This window comes from Epargyreus clarus, unplaced genomic scaffold (assembly GCF_041222505.1).
Source record: "Epargyreus clarus isolate Ecla_fem2 unplaced genomic scaffold, WU_Ecla_fem_2.2 ptg000002l, whole genome shotgun sequence".
Lineage (NCBI taxonomy): Eukaryota > Metazoa > Arthropoda > Insecta > Lepidoptera > Hesperiidae > Epargyreus > Epargyreus clarus.
In genome coordinates, this window is record NW_027332210.1 from 5,838,169 (window position 1) to 5,854,790 (window position 16,622).

A 16,622-nucleotide genomic window follows, 5' to 3' on the forward strand; every position below is an offset into this window, starting at 1 on the left:
CCTGTAACATAAGTCATTACTGCCACCCATGGAAATAATATTATGTATATAACCCCAAAGAAGTTTTTAATATACCGAGCATACCAATCTAAAGCGCGAAGGGTTCGATCCCCGGCTAGACAGATATCTGAATTATGAATTACCATATCTGTTATGGGCCTGGGTGTTAGTTTATTTGTCTTTGTATGTATTCATGGTACACACTACACATTCAATCACTACACTACTAGTGTCGGCTATAAGTGTAGAAAGCATTCAAAAAGTATAAAGGTGAATAATAGGTCGACCTAACTATAATATACTTATCTGTAATATAGTTACGTAATCATCGTGCCCCATGACCCACCTACGTGCAGCATGCAACCCTTGCCATAAATCTTTACTGCACAGTTATCGACATTACCTTCCATAAAATTGTTATTGGGTAAACGGTATCGTTTATCAGATTTTTGCAAAACAATTCTAGCTTGGTTTATTTATGAAAACTCTATTTATAAAAAAATAGGTTTTGAAAGGTAGAGTTCAACGGAGTAGCAACTGAGTAGCGTTTTGACCATGTAGCCCATCTAATGGTAAGGTGACATTGGGTTCTTCAAAAAAGGTGTAAAAAGAGCTCCCCTCCAAAGCCTGCGATGCACAGGCGACTCCTCTGGTGTTGCAAATGTCCATAAGCGACGGTGACTACTTTCCATCAGGTAGCCCGTCTGCCTCATCGTTTAAGTATAGATACAAAAAAAATACGAAGTTGTGGTCATGGACATATATAACCAATCCCAGATAGGATAAAAATACTAATTGAGGTCGGCCACAAATGCTTTACTTTCCTTTACTATGGAACACTACGTTAGGATGCCTCGTATTAAAAATGGTTTACGAAACCCTAGAAATACAACAGGCCATAAGCTACTGTTATTGAGCAAAAATAGGTGTGACGGCGGTGCCTCCGAATTCGAATCACAAGGGGTATTACCACTTTTAAATAACACGTAACAGGCAATATCGCTTTTGATAAGTGATCTAGACATATAACACGATAACAACCTTTCGCGTCACAGATAATCAAAATATGATGTAACAATATTCAAATCAATGTGTTAAAGTACCTGAATTGTTTATGTATAAAGGTATGGTCCGCGCCAAACTGCTAGTCCGCCCTTAAGTTGTTGCGAGCAGGTGTAGTCATACAATTTGCTATGGCGACGCGATTCATTTCTATATTCAGAGCAGACTAGCAGTTTTACGTCGACTATACTTATTCTCTTGTAACTATTTGTTTCTGTATCGCTCACATAGATCTTAGAAGTCCATTGTGAGGTAGCCTTGGATTCGTCTAAATTGTAAGAGTGACAATTAAGGGTAGATTAAGTAGTTTGGATTTATTTTATAATAATTTTTGGCTCTATTTTTTGTAATAATTAAATCGTACATTGCTATAGTACGACATATTTAAGCGATCAGTTTAAATATATGATAATAGATGAATAACAAATTTTTGAATGATTATATTTTTGGTTTTACGGTAAGAAGACTTCTAAACATTTTTTATTATTTTTGTCCGTGAAAATTGGTTCCACCATTTCCAAGATTTGCCCACACAGACAGATAGGTAAACAGATAGCAATAGATATTTATATTTCAGTATCATGCAAGTAAACAGCTTAAGAAGTGACATTGATTTGTAATTTGTATGTCCAATTTTATTGGGTTTTTACTTTGGGAAATAGCCTTCGATATATTGTGTGTCCCAATTTATTGCAGAATTTTTAGGTGGAGTGTGCATTTATTTTATTATTTATAATTAATTTGTATTACCATACCATACCATATAAACCCTTTACTGTCCCACTGCTGAGCACGGGTCCCCTCTCAGAATGAGAAGGATTAAGCCTTAGTCTACCGCGCTGACCTAGTGCGTATTGGTAGACTTCACATAACTTAGATTTTTTCACATTATCACTAAAAATTTACAAATCCATAATAATAATGATCGAATTTCGCCTATCAGGCAAGCTAATTAATGTTAATTTATGTAACAATATTTTCTGATATAAAATTTATATTCTGTAATATGAAATCAGCTTAAATAAAATCAGAATCATAATTTATTGCGAATGACGTAAAGCATATTATGCGTCACATGATAATATCTCATTTGCCAAATAATTATTACTTACGTAATTTTGTTCATATGCGAAAAATATATTACACTGGTATAATTTCATTATTATATTTGGTGTTCCCCTAGTTCATTTATTCTCACTGCTTATTGCAATATTTCTAGACTTTGCCCCATATCAGGGTTATAAGTCTTATAAGAAAAAGCAAAAAAACACATGTTATACTACAAGTTTTTACCCGCAGCTTCGCTTGCTATCAGAGATTGAGAGACTATAGTTTTTTTTTATCTCAGACAATGTGTGTACAATATTTCGTGACAATCGGTTTGGTAGTTAAGGCATGAAATAGCAAAAAAACAGAGTCACTTTCGTAAGTATATATATAAAAATGAATGTTTGTCCGTATGTACTTATTATTAGAATTGTAAGCTGTGCATTTGAGCATGTGATGATCTTTAGCAAAGTTGTTGTGCATGAGCCCACGAAGGTTTCTAAGTTGGTACGACCAATTTTCTACAAATTTTCAGTTATACTTACATGCCAAGTTATTTTATTAAAACGTGGGCGAACCCGCGGGCACTACTAGTTTACAATATTAGTTAGGACGTACAACGACGTGAAAAGTTTTAAACATAAAACACACCTGTTCAAATAACCGTTTAAAATGTTTAAATAATAATAATGTTGCTAGGCTCTACTTACTCAATAGGTACAGTCACAAACAAAATTGATAAACGGTCTACAAAGATAATTTAAATCACGTCAAATCTATTCATCACTTGATTATACTGAGTAAAGATAATTTTGTAAACACGGATCAGTAATGTAAACAAGTTGTGAAGAGTTGAATTTTTAAACTGATCTGTTTAAATTGAGCGAATTAACAGTTGATTGATAAACAATTTTAAATGTAATGTATTAGCGGTCAAATATTTTATTCTTTAAGTATTTTTTCGCTGTGAAGTTATAATAGTAGTATTCTTTCTTCTATATTAATGGTTCTCCACTTTTTTCTCTTCTATTACACTCGACTAGAATATCATTACTTTGCATATTTTAAACTTATCATTAACTAGTTTTCGTCCGCGGCTTCGCCCGCGTTTAAAAGAAAATAATATAACATACTTACATACATAAAACTGAAAATTCGTACCTTCAACTTTGTTAAACATCAGAAAAACTTGATCAAATGCAGTTTACGGTTCAATCCTTACTAATATCGATTAAAATAATCGATGTTTTGGGTTGAAAAAATAGATTCTCCGATTAATTGTTCTTAGATCGCCATCCCTATTTCCCGTGGGATTTCCGGGATAAAAACTACCTTATGTCCTTTCTCGGGTCTCAGACTATCTTTGTACAAAATTTCATTCAAATCGGTTCAGTGGTTTAGGCGTAAAGAAGAGACAACCAGACAGACAGACAGACAGAGTTACTTTCGGATTTATAATATTAGTAAGGATTTATATTTTTGTACAAAATCACCAATAATACTTAAGCTGTCAGCTATTGCCCTTTACAATGTGTAGAGTGCAAAGAAGCTTACTCAATTTATAAACAATGTTGTGTTAATTTAATTTCCATCAAATTCCGTCACGTACATTGAAGTGTCACGTAACAGCACCCCCTTAATATGAGTTTTCAAAACATTCCACAATTTTACGTTACGTTTACTCAATCTATTATTCTGTTCCGTTTGCTTAGTAGACTGAGTAAACGTAACAATAAGTAAGTGCTCAAGTCTTTTTGTCTACCTCACATGTTCGCAAAAAAGAGAGACAAAACATAAAGCGCAATTTGTCAATTTAGACATTTAATGTTACGTTACTGTAGTTTACTACTACTTTACTATAGTTCTGATACAATCCGCTAGGGGCGCTGATTGGAAATTGTATGGGCAAATACGTAAACAAATACCAAAACAGTCATATTTGTCAAAAAGTAAAAACTCATGGTAAGGGTACTGGACATTTATCTCTTTGGTTTTGTTATTTTTGACGTCGACAGTACTTTTCAACTGTGAATCCTTCAAGGTTATATTTTATGGAGATGCTAATGATTATTGGTTGTGATCAGTATTCAATGAATTGTTTTTATTGCTTACATCTTGAATAGAAATGAGGTAATTATGTAGCTATTCTAGTTCCAAGGAAAGTTTTGTCAAATATTTGTAGAATAAACACGTGAATTACACGTGAATATTCGGCAAATTTATTAGCTGTGACTGTCTAGTAGTTTCAAATTCAATCTCATACATAAAGTCCGAAGTTCGAATCCCAGGCACACACGTTATGCACACACACGATTGCATGTCAAGAGCTTAGTTACGTTGATTATGAGGCCCTTTGATGGTGATCAATCGCGAGGAAACCCTGAGAGGTATGTAATAAAAAGTGCTTAAAGATCCCAAAATGTATACGAAACAACGACACCTCATATTATGTTAAAATCCGTCAAGTCGTTTGAGCGACTGTGTGTGGAAAAGTATGAAACATACATACATCCCGCATAACGCTCAGAAATTATCATCCATAGTTTGGTAAAAAAGAACAAGTTGGAAGTGTTAGAACCTTTTGTGGTTCGACTCCGGCGGCACCATCGCCACACCTATTTCTGCCTCATAACTGCTAAATAAAACGCTGCTGTTTTCTGGTTTGAAGGGTGTGGTAAGAGAGACATAACTTTCCGAGGCGTTCCAGCTCAGTCCTCAGGTGTAGAAGCACATCTATATACGACCGCAGGTAGGAATATCTAATCCTATCTCGGGTTGATTACAGACATTCATGGGCGGCAAATAGACACTAATCATTAGGTGGACTGCATGCTCGTCTGCTACTCTTATATTATAAAAAAATACAGAAATAAAAGTATTCGGAACTATGTACTACCTTTATAAAGCTGAGAAACTGACTGATAGGTTTTCACGCAAAACCACTAACGTGTTCATTGGTTTAAATAAAGCCATCCATCAAAATCATTAATGCTTTTAAAGGACTTCTTGTTAGTATGTAAGACTGAAAGGCAGTTTTATACTTATATTTATTTAGGTTATTTGAAAGAAAGAAATACAAAAAAAATATACAAAAAATAATTAATTAAATAAATACAAAAATTGAGTTTTTTTTTTAAGGAAAATTTTAAAACATACATTTACATTATATTATACATTTTAAACATATAAAGAATATATTTAACCTTTATTCACATTGTTGTTTTATGAATATTCTCAATTTTAAAATAAACAACGAAAATCAGCATAAATTAAACCATAAAATAAGTATATTTCAAATTCTTAATTACTATCAAGTAATGCTTATTAACAAATTCGAATATAATAACATATTCGATATCGCGTGATCAATATTTATATTCAGATATTTTATAAAGCGATAAATCAGTCCTGTTACGTTTTTATTATTGCTACTTTATCTGATTCTTAGATAATAACATGTTTTGATACACTTTCTAGTTCAAAGAAATAATTTGCTATAATTTTATATAGATAATCGGGGAATTTTAATCTGTGACTAATCACGACATAATGAGTATTTGTGTATCATTATAATGATTCAGTGGAAATTATCACGCAAGGTACAACATTCTTAACGTTAACGTTATAATCAGTGGTTAAGAGCCCTTTTGTTTCAGAATTTCCTGGAGTTTCCATAATTATATACTTTAACCTTGTGTTTAGTAACATTATCATATTATTTAATACGTTCCATTAATATGAAGTCCAAGTCGACTTCTTTGGCGCAGTTTTGTTTTCTAGTATCTTTTTGTGGTTAAAATTCGACTGTTTTAAAACAACGACTCTAACGTGCGTTCCAATACACATATCGCAATGAAACATACATTCTCTTCGCCTCGGAACGCCTCGAAAAAGTATGTCTCCCTTACCACACTCTTCTAACCAGAACACAGCAGCGTTTAACACTGCTGTTATTAGGCAGAAATAGATGTAGCGGTGGTGTCTCCAGAGAAGAATCACAAAGGGTTCTTTCCGTGGTGTACAATTATAACAGTTGTTATTTGCTGTTATAAATACGATAAATAAATACCAAACTCTAGGGAGATTATAGAACCACAATTCGCTGAGCGAATGACACGAGGTCAACCCTCGTTGGCCTGAGTACGATTGACGGATGCCGCAACTGTTTTATTTGCAAAATACCAGGTATTTTGGTTTATATTTATGCAATTTTGTTCAAATTGTGTCAGAGTAGTATAAATTTCGGCATCTATCGGACATACGGGATGCAAAGACAAGGCATGCATTTTTGAATTTTAGAAATTATGTATAAGAAATTACAGCAAGATTAAACGGTAAAGAAAAACATCGTGAGGAGATTTATTTTAAAAATGTTCTCAAAGGCGTGAGAAGACCACCTATTCGGACTTTGCCAGCGCCCTCGGCTCTCCTCTAAACTCTGGTAGGTGACCCGTGTCCAGCAATGGAAAGAAATAGGTTAGCAACGAACCAAAAATGGTGAAGAAAAAATTCGTAAGAAAAGCTACATGCCTCAGACCACTCTACAGAAACCTCAATGGATAATAAAGGCGTAAACCTTACACATTTCTAGGAGATATCTTTGCAATAGCTAAAGTCAGGAATATCCAAAAATACTTTTCCACGTCCAAACAGTTACAAAATCAGATATCAAAAGATTTCTATTCAAAATAGAAAGCCCGAACTTTCGTGTTCTAGTTTGAAGGCGAGGTAGACGTGTGACACTAAACTTATATAAGCTGTTCCAACATAGTTTTCACGGACAGCAAGGGACACATTAGAACTTCTGTTTTATTTGAAGTTAATAAACTTTTCGTTTTGGAGTTGTTACGTGGTATGCGTTACGAAGCAAATTTAAATAACAGTAACATTTTGTATTTATTTTTTTAGCATTGGATGGTTTTTTCTTCACTTATTTCATATGTAGGTTGATGTTGCGATTGCTACAAAATTACGCAAAAAGTACTTGCAGGTAATATGAATAAGTTAGGTTAAGTTATGTTAGATTATTTTAGGTTAGACTCCTAAGTTGGTTCGACTACGGAGCCTCTATCTAGCAGGAATCAACGTTGTGTTATGATTCCAAGACGTGGTGACTCTACACGACATTGTAATTATATCCTCAAGGTTAGCACTAGCGACCCATCTGTGACCGACTTCGAGTAGGATTACAATCATATTTTGGGTTGATTACGAGTCTGTGAGCCAAAAATATTACTTACCATCAGGTGGACAGCATGCTTCATTCCTACTTCTGCTATTAAAAATTGTATTGCATGCGTCTTGGCTACATTAAATTCATAAAACACAGTTATGTACACACTTTATTTCTAACAGAAATAGTTCTACTATAAGAATCTCACGGTACTTGTAGTTCGTGAAATGATACATTTTAGTTGTTGAGCGCTAATTAGTTCAGTCGTAGCGCTAATTGTTCGAAAGGACACGAAACGATTACGTAAATAATGTCAGGGTGCTATGACATTTTGTGACGCTTCCGGGCAAGATTTTCGATTATTCGAAAACAGTTAATATTTTCCGGGTAAAAGGTTAAGTATGTTAATATGTAATACGATTATATTCTCAAATAAGATATCTTGTTTCGATTTTTTGAAAAATATTTTTATGATAGAGGAAAAACTAGCTGAAACCTTTCGTTTAGTATACACATAGGCTAGTGCCTTCGGTTGGAACAGCTGAAATTTGTCCACCGCTCCGCCGTGCGTTTAGATTAATAAATACGGTTTTATAATTATACCGTAAAATTTTTTTGACTTTTATAATTTCCAAGTGAAGATAAAAAAGAGATATAAGACCTATAAGGTAATATATTTATGTTGGTTAAGATATAATGTTTAATTTTTTCTTAAGTAGGTATATTTTTAGTGGTTTAAGAAAAAATATACAATCCAAGGAAGAAGATATAGAAATTTATTTCGTTTATAAGAATGTATAACTCCAAAATATTATGATTTCAAAGTAGGTAAATGACAGACATAAAACATTGTAAACCACGATAATGTTTCATACGATAAAGTACAATTGCGTTAATCCAATGTGTAATTGAATGTGCACGAGACCAAAAACCCATTTTATTGTCAAGTTAATTAATAAGGGAAACTTCGGATAAATAATGATCATTAATTACGTCCAATGATCTCATTTCATTTCATCATTACTGTTATTTATGTTTCAACAAAGACATCATTTGTAAGGAAATTGGATAAAAAATATTTTTAGTACAGAATAACTGTACTTTTTGGTTATTTATAGTTTCTTTGGTTGTGAATTATGGACGTTGAAAGTAAACTTTAGTATAGCATTGCTGTTTTGCGGCAGTAACAGTTACCCGGAAAAATCAACAAATTCAAATAAATATGAGATTTAAAAGGCATTTCGATTCCGATTATAGTATAACCTTACCGTTTTGCGGCAAATATAGTACCAGCACGTTGCGTTTTTGCGACAAATAGTAAGTAGAGTCCGCGCCAAACTGTTAGTCCGCTCCGAATATAGAAACGAGTCGCGTCGCACTCGCAACAGCAAATTGTAGATATTAGCGGGACGAAGGCGGCGCGGGACCCCCCCGGCACCCGACCGCTGCCCGCTCTCGCCCACGGGTACAAAGCTGCGTTAGTGTGCCCTTACGTTACGGAGTCTATGCTAACTAAACCGGCGCGCAACAACTTCAGAGCGGACTAGGAGTTTGGCGCGGACTATACCAATATACCAAACGAGGCTTAACCATTCAACAATCGAAATAGACAATGACATTACATCTATTTCGGTGCGAAGACAGGAAACTGCGTAAATTGGCAAAACGTTCGCCCTTGGTTGTCAGCTAAATCACATTTTTCATTTCGTTACTATGTTAGATGACGATTTATCTTAATAAATGTGTTTTAGGGTTCCGTGACTGAAATGTAGAAACGAGACCCTATTGAGTCCTACTTAGTTATCTGTCCGTCTTCATTTGTCGCAGGGCTCTACTGGACTGTAACAAACGGACATTTGATTTTTTAACAGAATGTGTGTTACTAGGGTTGCTTTAAAAATAAATACTGAGGGATCCCCTTTCAAGAAACCGGTTTCTTAGGCGATTATCGGTTTATTGAACCGGAATAGTTCGACACTTCAAATTTACGCCATGCATTCTATATCTGCTATGATAACAAATAGCAAAAAATAAAAAAATAAACCTTTAGTGGTACGGAACACTCGACGAATTTTTATTAAAGGCACGCTTGATTTATGGTTTTCTTTTATATTCCCGAAAGCTAATAATCAGGAAGATAGCAAATAAATTTCCTAAATTTGCTTCGGTTTAATTCCTGGGTACATTTTTTTGTATTTTATAAGTATCAAACGACCTTTAAATATAATTTTAGTGTCAAGTAGCTAAAGGCTAATCATAATTAAGATTTAATATAATTAACCCTTAGAAATTAATTATCACTAGTCTTAAAACGGCGAAGGCTTATCGTGAGGAAATCTGCATACTCGAGAGATTTAAATAAATATAATAAAAATATCTCAAAGGTATGTGAATTCTGCCAATACGCCCTTGGCCAGCGCGGTGGCCTAATCCTTCTCATTCTGAGAGGAGACCCGTACCCAGCAGTAGGACAATAATGGGTTGACTTGACGATAATTAGCCTTTAATAATAATATGTATGTACCCCTTGTATAATTATATAATTATATGTATCATATTTGAAAGGTTATGGAAAGAAGCATTATGGTTGGATGTGGGCGGTACCACCGTTGCACCTACTTCTAGTGAGAAGCAGTTTTGTTTCAGTGGAAGAGTGTGGGTGCAGATTGACTTACATACGAGACAATCTTAAACCTCAGGAGTAACCACGAATCTCTGATTAGCTTCAAGTAGAACCGCAATTCTTTATGGAGTTTCGGTTCAGTGGTACAAAACATTTGTGTTTTGACTCCAGCGGCACCACCGTCACAACTATTTCTGCCTCATAACAGCAATGTTAAGCGCTGCTGTGTTCTGCTTTGAAGGGTGTGGTAAGGGAGACATACTTTTCCGAGGCGTTCCAGCTTAGTCCTCAGGTGTAGTAGCGCATAATCCAACCTCAAGTAGGAATATGTAATCCTATCTGGAGCTGATTACAGATGTCCATGGGCGGCAGTAGCTACTTATCATCAGGTGGACTACACACTCGTCTGCTACTCCTATATTAAATAAAAAAAATGGTTACTAAAGTCCAAGGGTAGTGACCACTTAACATCAGATCAAGACGCTCGTTCATTTCTTCAATGTTATGATCATTAATCAAAATTATATGACAGGACTACCGGAAGTCGATCACATGGGTTGTTTACACCTGAATACTAAGTTGGAACGTCTCCAAGTATGGTTCACCTGTCCGCAGCTTTCAAATTAAAACGACAAAATCTTAACTGCATTACGGCGACATTACCTCTGTAAGCTTTTTTTTTAAATTTGAAAGTAGCAAGCGACCATGCAATCCACCTAATTGTAAGTGGCAACTGCCATTCTTAGAAACCTACAGCAATATTTAACACTGATATTATTAGGCAGAAATAGGTGTGGCGGTGGTGCCATCGGAGTTGAACCTCAGAGGGTTGTACCACCTTCAAAAAGTGCAGTACTCAAACAACTCTACCACATTTTGCATAGAAAAATCCTAGGGAATTCAAAGACTTAGAAAGTATTTAGAATTTAAAAAAGTATACGCAGTGCAGAGGAAAATTAGTGTCAGATTAAACCACATATGTACGTATACATGTGTATACACTCACACCACCACACATACACCGCAATGCAACTGTGTTTCAGTCTGACTGGCCTGCAAAACTCTAAAAAATTCAACGACTCTGAATTTTTGATTTTTTGATTTTTGATTTTTGATTTTTCCTAATATTACCTATCTCAGGTAAAAAAAAAAACCGGATTGCGTCGATGGTATATGCGCGCGGAGTAGCGGAGCGGTCACCAAACCTATCTGACACGCAGAGGACTCCGGGTTCGATCCCAGGCCAGACAAATATTTAATGAGTGCTGAATCTCACGAGAAAGAAAAATCTAACGGAGGAGAATGAACTTAGAAAGCACTATTTATTCTATTTATTTAATAATAAATATTAAAGAAGCTACAGTTCATCTGACAATATTAAATCATAATACTTTTCCGAAGCGTTCCAGCTTAGTCCTCAGGGGTAGCGACCTTTAGCCGACTTCAGGCAGGAATACCTAATCCTATTTGAGTTTGATTACAGATGTCCATGGGCGGCAGTAGCCACTTACCATCAGGTGGATGCATGCTCGTCCGCTACTCCTATATTATAAAAACACTTCTGTAAACATAACTATTATGTATATGTAAACATAACTATTATGTATGTACACCGTGATATAGGTACTAAACTGGTAACCTCCCTAGTTCCTACATACTTGATTTTACTGACCAACCCACGTCATAGTTAGGACATTACGTCGCAGTCTATATGAAATGAACCCTACATAAATCAAGGGTTGGAAATGCTACCCTTAATAAATAACGAGGATCTAACATGGAAAATACGTTGCTTTTTGAATCCTGAAGGATGAAGAATGTACCTTCAGGTTCGACACCGGGGAAACCTCCGTTACGTAAGTAAAAAGTAGTAAAATAGTAATAGGATCAAACACTGTAGTTCTGTACCCTTACCATAGATTAGTAAAGATTACTCACTCCTAACAAGAAAATGTACCCAGTTTTGAGAATTGAAATAGTTGTTTAAAAAAGTTTTGCCACGTCTCCGTGCTAAAATGTCCCTGAAATATTTGTAATTATTATTTATTTATTATGTAAATTACGCAGTATTAGTTATTTATTCGTATTTTTTCTATAAAAAGTTTTTATTTGTCAAGAATTCAACAAAAGAACTTACTAATAAGCCATTTGTGGCTTCATTCAATTTCAAAGCGGCGAAGTATCTTTACTAATCTATGACCCTTACCATGAGTTTTTTCGTTTTGACAAATATGACTGTTTTGGTATTTGTTTACGTATTGCCCATACAATTTCCAATCAGCGCCCCTAGCGGATTGTATCAGAACTATAGTGTTAGTAACGTAACATTAAATGTCTAAATTGACAAAATGGCGCTTTATGTTTTGTCTCTCTTGTTTACGAACATGTGAGGCAGACAAAAAGAATTGAGCAATTACTTATTGTTACGTTTACTCAGTGTACTAAAGCAAACAGAACAGAATAATGGTTCGAGTAAACGTAACGTAAAATTATGGGATGTTTTGAAAACTCATGGTAAGAGGTTTGAAATGTGTATGTGGGATATCTGAAGGTGGTACAACCCCTTGTGTTTCAACTCTTGAGGCATCAACACCTATGTCTGACTAATAAAAGCAGCGTTAATCGCTGCTTTGTTCTATTTTAAAGGGTGTGGTAAGGGAGACTCTTCCGCGCCGTTTCAGCTTGACCCTAAGGAGTAGCGGTGCGTATGTGGCCGACCGTAGGTAGGAATCTAACGTGGGGTTGATTACATATGTCCATGGTCCCCAGTGGCGAAATAGTATTCGGCGATGTATAAGCTCATATAAATCATAATGCAGACATTGCTCCCATGATAAATACCTAAACATAAGGTATATCTAAATAGTATAATATCTATAAATACACCTTAACAAAGAAGATACATAAATATATGCATTAATAAATGACCAGTTTGGTTATAACCGACTGCCACGGCGAGGTACAAAGTTCGTTTCCTAAATAGATAAAATGATGAATTTAGGTATTCCGGGTCTAAATGTGTTAACAAGTTTCAGACCGAATCTATCATGTAATTATGTATGTTGTAACACATATGTATATAAACAAAACATAATATAAGCCCAATGCTAAATTACAACTATAAATCATGTTTTTTTTTTGTAATATAGGAGTAGCAGATTGTAAATGATAGTTAATGGCTACTGCCGCCCATGGAAATCTGTAATCAACCCCAGATAAGATTAGATACTCCTACCTGAGGTCGGCTACAGATGCCGCTACCCCTGAGGACTAAGCTGGAACGCCTCGGAAAAGTCTGTCTCCCTTAACACACCCTTCAAAATGGAACACAGCAGAGCCTAACACTGCTGTTTTTAGCTAGAAATAGGTGTGGCGGTGGTGCCGCCGGAGTTGAACCACAAAGAGTTCTACCACCTTCGCTACTACACATGATCCATTTATTACTGTCCATTTCTGTCTGAGCTTCGAATTCCAAGCACTTACCTCTGATTTTTCAAATTTATGGACGTATTAAAAATTATCACTTGCTTTACGATGAAGGAAACTTCGTGAGGAAACCTGCATGCCTGATAGTTCTAAAAAGAGTTCTAAAATGGTAGATAGGTAAAGTTTACTAATACCAATTGACCAAGACTATCCTCTGAACATCGCTATTAGAATGTTTACTTAACTCATACTTTTTAAAGCATTACTTTAACTTATGTTTGAGGAAAAAAAATAGGCATAGTAGATAAGGACCTAAACCTTCATAGACCTCTCTCAATAATGACAACGTAACTCAACGTAGGGCGAACAGACCTTAGACCCCTAAAAGTCATCCCTTAAAAATGCAACGAATTTTTAAGGGGTAATCTTCAGGAGAATGGAGGGTTCTTTTTGTTTTCAGAGACCATTTATTCCGGATTCCTTTCTTTACTTCCTTCTTTTCCGGATTCTCAATCTATTCTTCAAAATGAGGGGAAGAGGATAACCGACCTTTTTACTAATGTCCACTATGCTACAGCCTTTATCCTCCTAAGAAAGCTACACCCATGCTCGCATATCGTATACACACGCACGCACACACAAACACACAAAACTCCTTCTTCGTTCGATTCCTCATGGCTGAGGATCTTGACCATCATAACCAAATCTGTCCATTGGACCTCCCTCTGCTACGTTTTCCACTTGAGCAACCACTATCAACTTCTCCAAATGGTCTGGGTCTCGTCGTGACAGTGACCAAAGATTATCAGGAACGTTGTAAGCTATGGAGAGGCTTGTACGAATATCCAATTCTAAGAGAATTGATGAGTTGGTTTGAGGTGCTGTCCAAGAAATAGCCAATAATTTTTGAAGGTGGTAAAACCCTTTGTGATTCGACTACGGTGGCACCCCCACACCTATTTCTGCCTAACAACAGTAATGTCAAGTGCTGCTGTATTCTGGTTTGAAGGGTGTGGCAAGGGAGAAAAAGTTTACCGGGGAAGTCCAGTGTAGTCATCAGAAATAGTCGCGCATTTGTAGCCGACATCAGGTAAGAATCTAATACTATATGGGATTGAATACATATGTACATGGGTGGCAGTAGCCACTAACCATCAGGTGGACTGTATGCTCGTCTGCTACTCCTATAATATATAAAAAATTGAGCCAGCACGACATTTCAAAGGCAACAATCCGTAGTCTTACAACACTAGGATTTCATTAATCAGCAGAGCCGTCTCAGTGACTGGCGGTTCTCATATCACTTATATGAGATGAGAGATATCACTAATAAATATAACATATGGATTATGAGAACAACTCGAAACGAATGCTAGTCAGAACATTGATTCAGACTCAGTACGGCTTCCTTTTACCGTATCGATTGTAAAATGAAGGTATAGTTGTGTCATTTGTATTTTTAGGTCAACAAATATTATATTATCATATTAGGATTGGCATCTAGGATAAAAGAAATACTGATGTGAAGTTTAGAGGGTTACAAAACGTATAGATCTATTGTAGATTAGGGTATGCGCACATGAATATCCCGTTTTTACCACGCTTTTTATTAGCTTGACTTGTATGTATGTAACGGAATCTTTGAACTCGATTTTTACCTACTTTGAATGGTCCGAATAATTTAAAATTTTGAACAATTATCAAGAACCGACAATATACGATTTTAATATTTTTATCCCATTCTCATCAGGATCGTGAGGAATCAGGATTAACGATTTTCCTTGTGCGATTTTAGCGTGGTTTTTAGTTTTTAAACTATGATTATTAAATATCCGGTTAATTAGATCATTAACACGCATAGTGTTCTTAAAAGGATTTTTTAAATTAATTATTATTTACATAAGTACTGTTCCTAATTGCTATTCTCACGGATGTAACAAAAAGGCAAATAATTATTTTATTTGAATTCCATTAAATTTGTTTGATTAGCAAACAATTGCGTGCCGTGATTTTAAAATACCTTCGTAATGTGTAATGTACTTATTGTCAATTTACTTGTAGGTACTTAAAATATAATCAAGAGATCTATCTAGGTCTTGATTATACAAGACCTACTTATTTATTTTTATGCTTAATCCAATTTTATTGTTTGTTTTTAATGCTTTTGTTTTTTGAAAAAGACATTTAAAAATTAATTCATTCATGCAATTTCATTGTTTTGTCATTGTCAAGTGTTTCAAAAAATATAGTTTTTAAATATTTCTCACCCATATAAGCTACCTAGTTGATATACATATTGTTTGTGTAATATATTATTATACGTTAAAATTAGAAATAATAACTCGTTTACATACATTTCAATGTCGGAAGTTGCCAAAATCTCGTTTCCAGAAATTTCCAAAATTTTCAGCGTGTCCAAAATAGTTTTTCACAAAACCGACTGACCATATACTTATAGAACCAACACTTCGCAATTATACATTTATTTTTCACGAGTTTTTCACTATTTAATTCCGTCTAATTAAAAAAAAACTGTGGCACTAAAACACTAGCATTGCCATCACTTCACCTCACGAGATTTGAATTTACGAAACTCATATTGTAGCCCGCGTTATACGCGCTCCGTGGGAACCCACGTACATCCTCACAGCACGAAGCCCGCGGGTCGACTGCCGGTGTAACGTGACGTTAACGTGACGTGCCGGCTGAGTTAGCGCAGCGCACCTGTAGAACGCTCTACTGTTCAAAATTCGAACGCTTTAAATTCGAAATTTAAAGCAGCTTGTCTGTTTTTTTCTTTTTTGTCCTCATACTGTTTACCATTTATTTATTTCCTACATCTACCTACCTACAAGAAACTGTATTTATAATATGATTGTCTTGTATTAACGAAAGAAATATACATTTTATTTATATGCTATCTATATATATAATTTTAAAACTTAAGCGCCTGTACCTATTTATGTAGGATTACTCGTTATACATTAGCAATATATTAAACAAAAACGATTATTTTTTTTTGTTTTCAGAACACATAAATTATTTATGTTAAATAACCTCTACCGACACAGCAAATCTTGGAAAAAATATCTACATAGTTTTTAACAGAATTTAAAGTTAACAAAAAATAATTTTAACTACAAAATTGTTTAGGTATTTGCTTATCAATGTAAATAACAAACTCGACACATACGCAAATATGTGTCTATAACTGGTCATCAAAACAAATGTTTCGTATCAAACAAAAAGTCCTAACGTGTATTTGAACACCGAACATGCAATATCGATATT

General features: G+C 35.0%; 1 protein-coding gene across 1 annotated transcript in view; it reads right to left on the reverse strand.

Moving 5' to 3' along the window:
• LOC140746631 (5-hydroxytryptamine receptor 1) overlaps window positions 1–15,979 on the reverse strand; it is a 184,266-nt gene extending 168,287 nt beyond the window's left edge. The window contains exon 1 of the mRNA XM_073078756.1: window positions 15,686–15,979. The gene's annotated coding sequence lies outside the window, so the exon portion shown is untranslated. The remainder of the gene's footprint in view (window positions 1–15,685) is intronic.
• Between the last annotated feature and the right edge of the window lie 643 nt (window positions 15,980–16,622).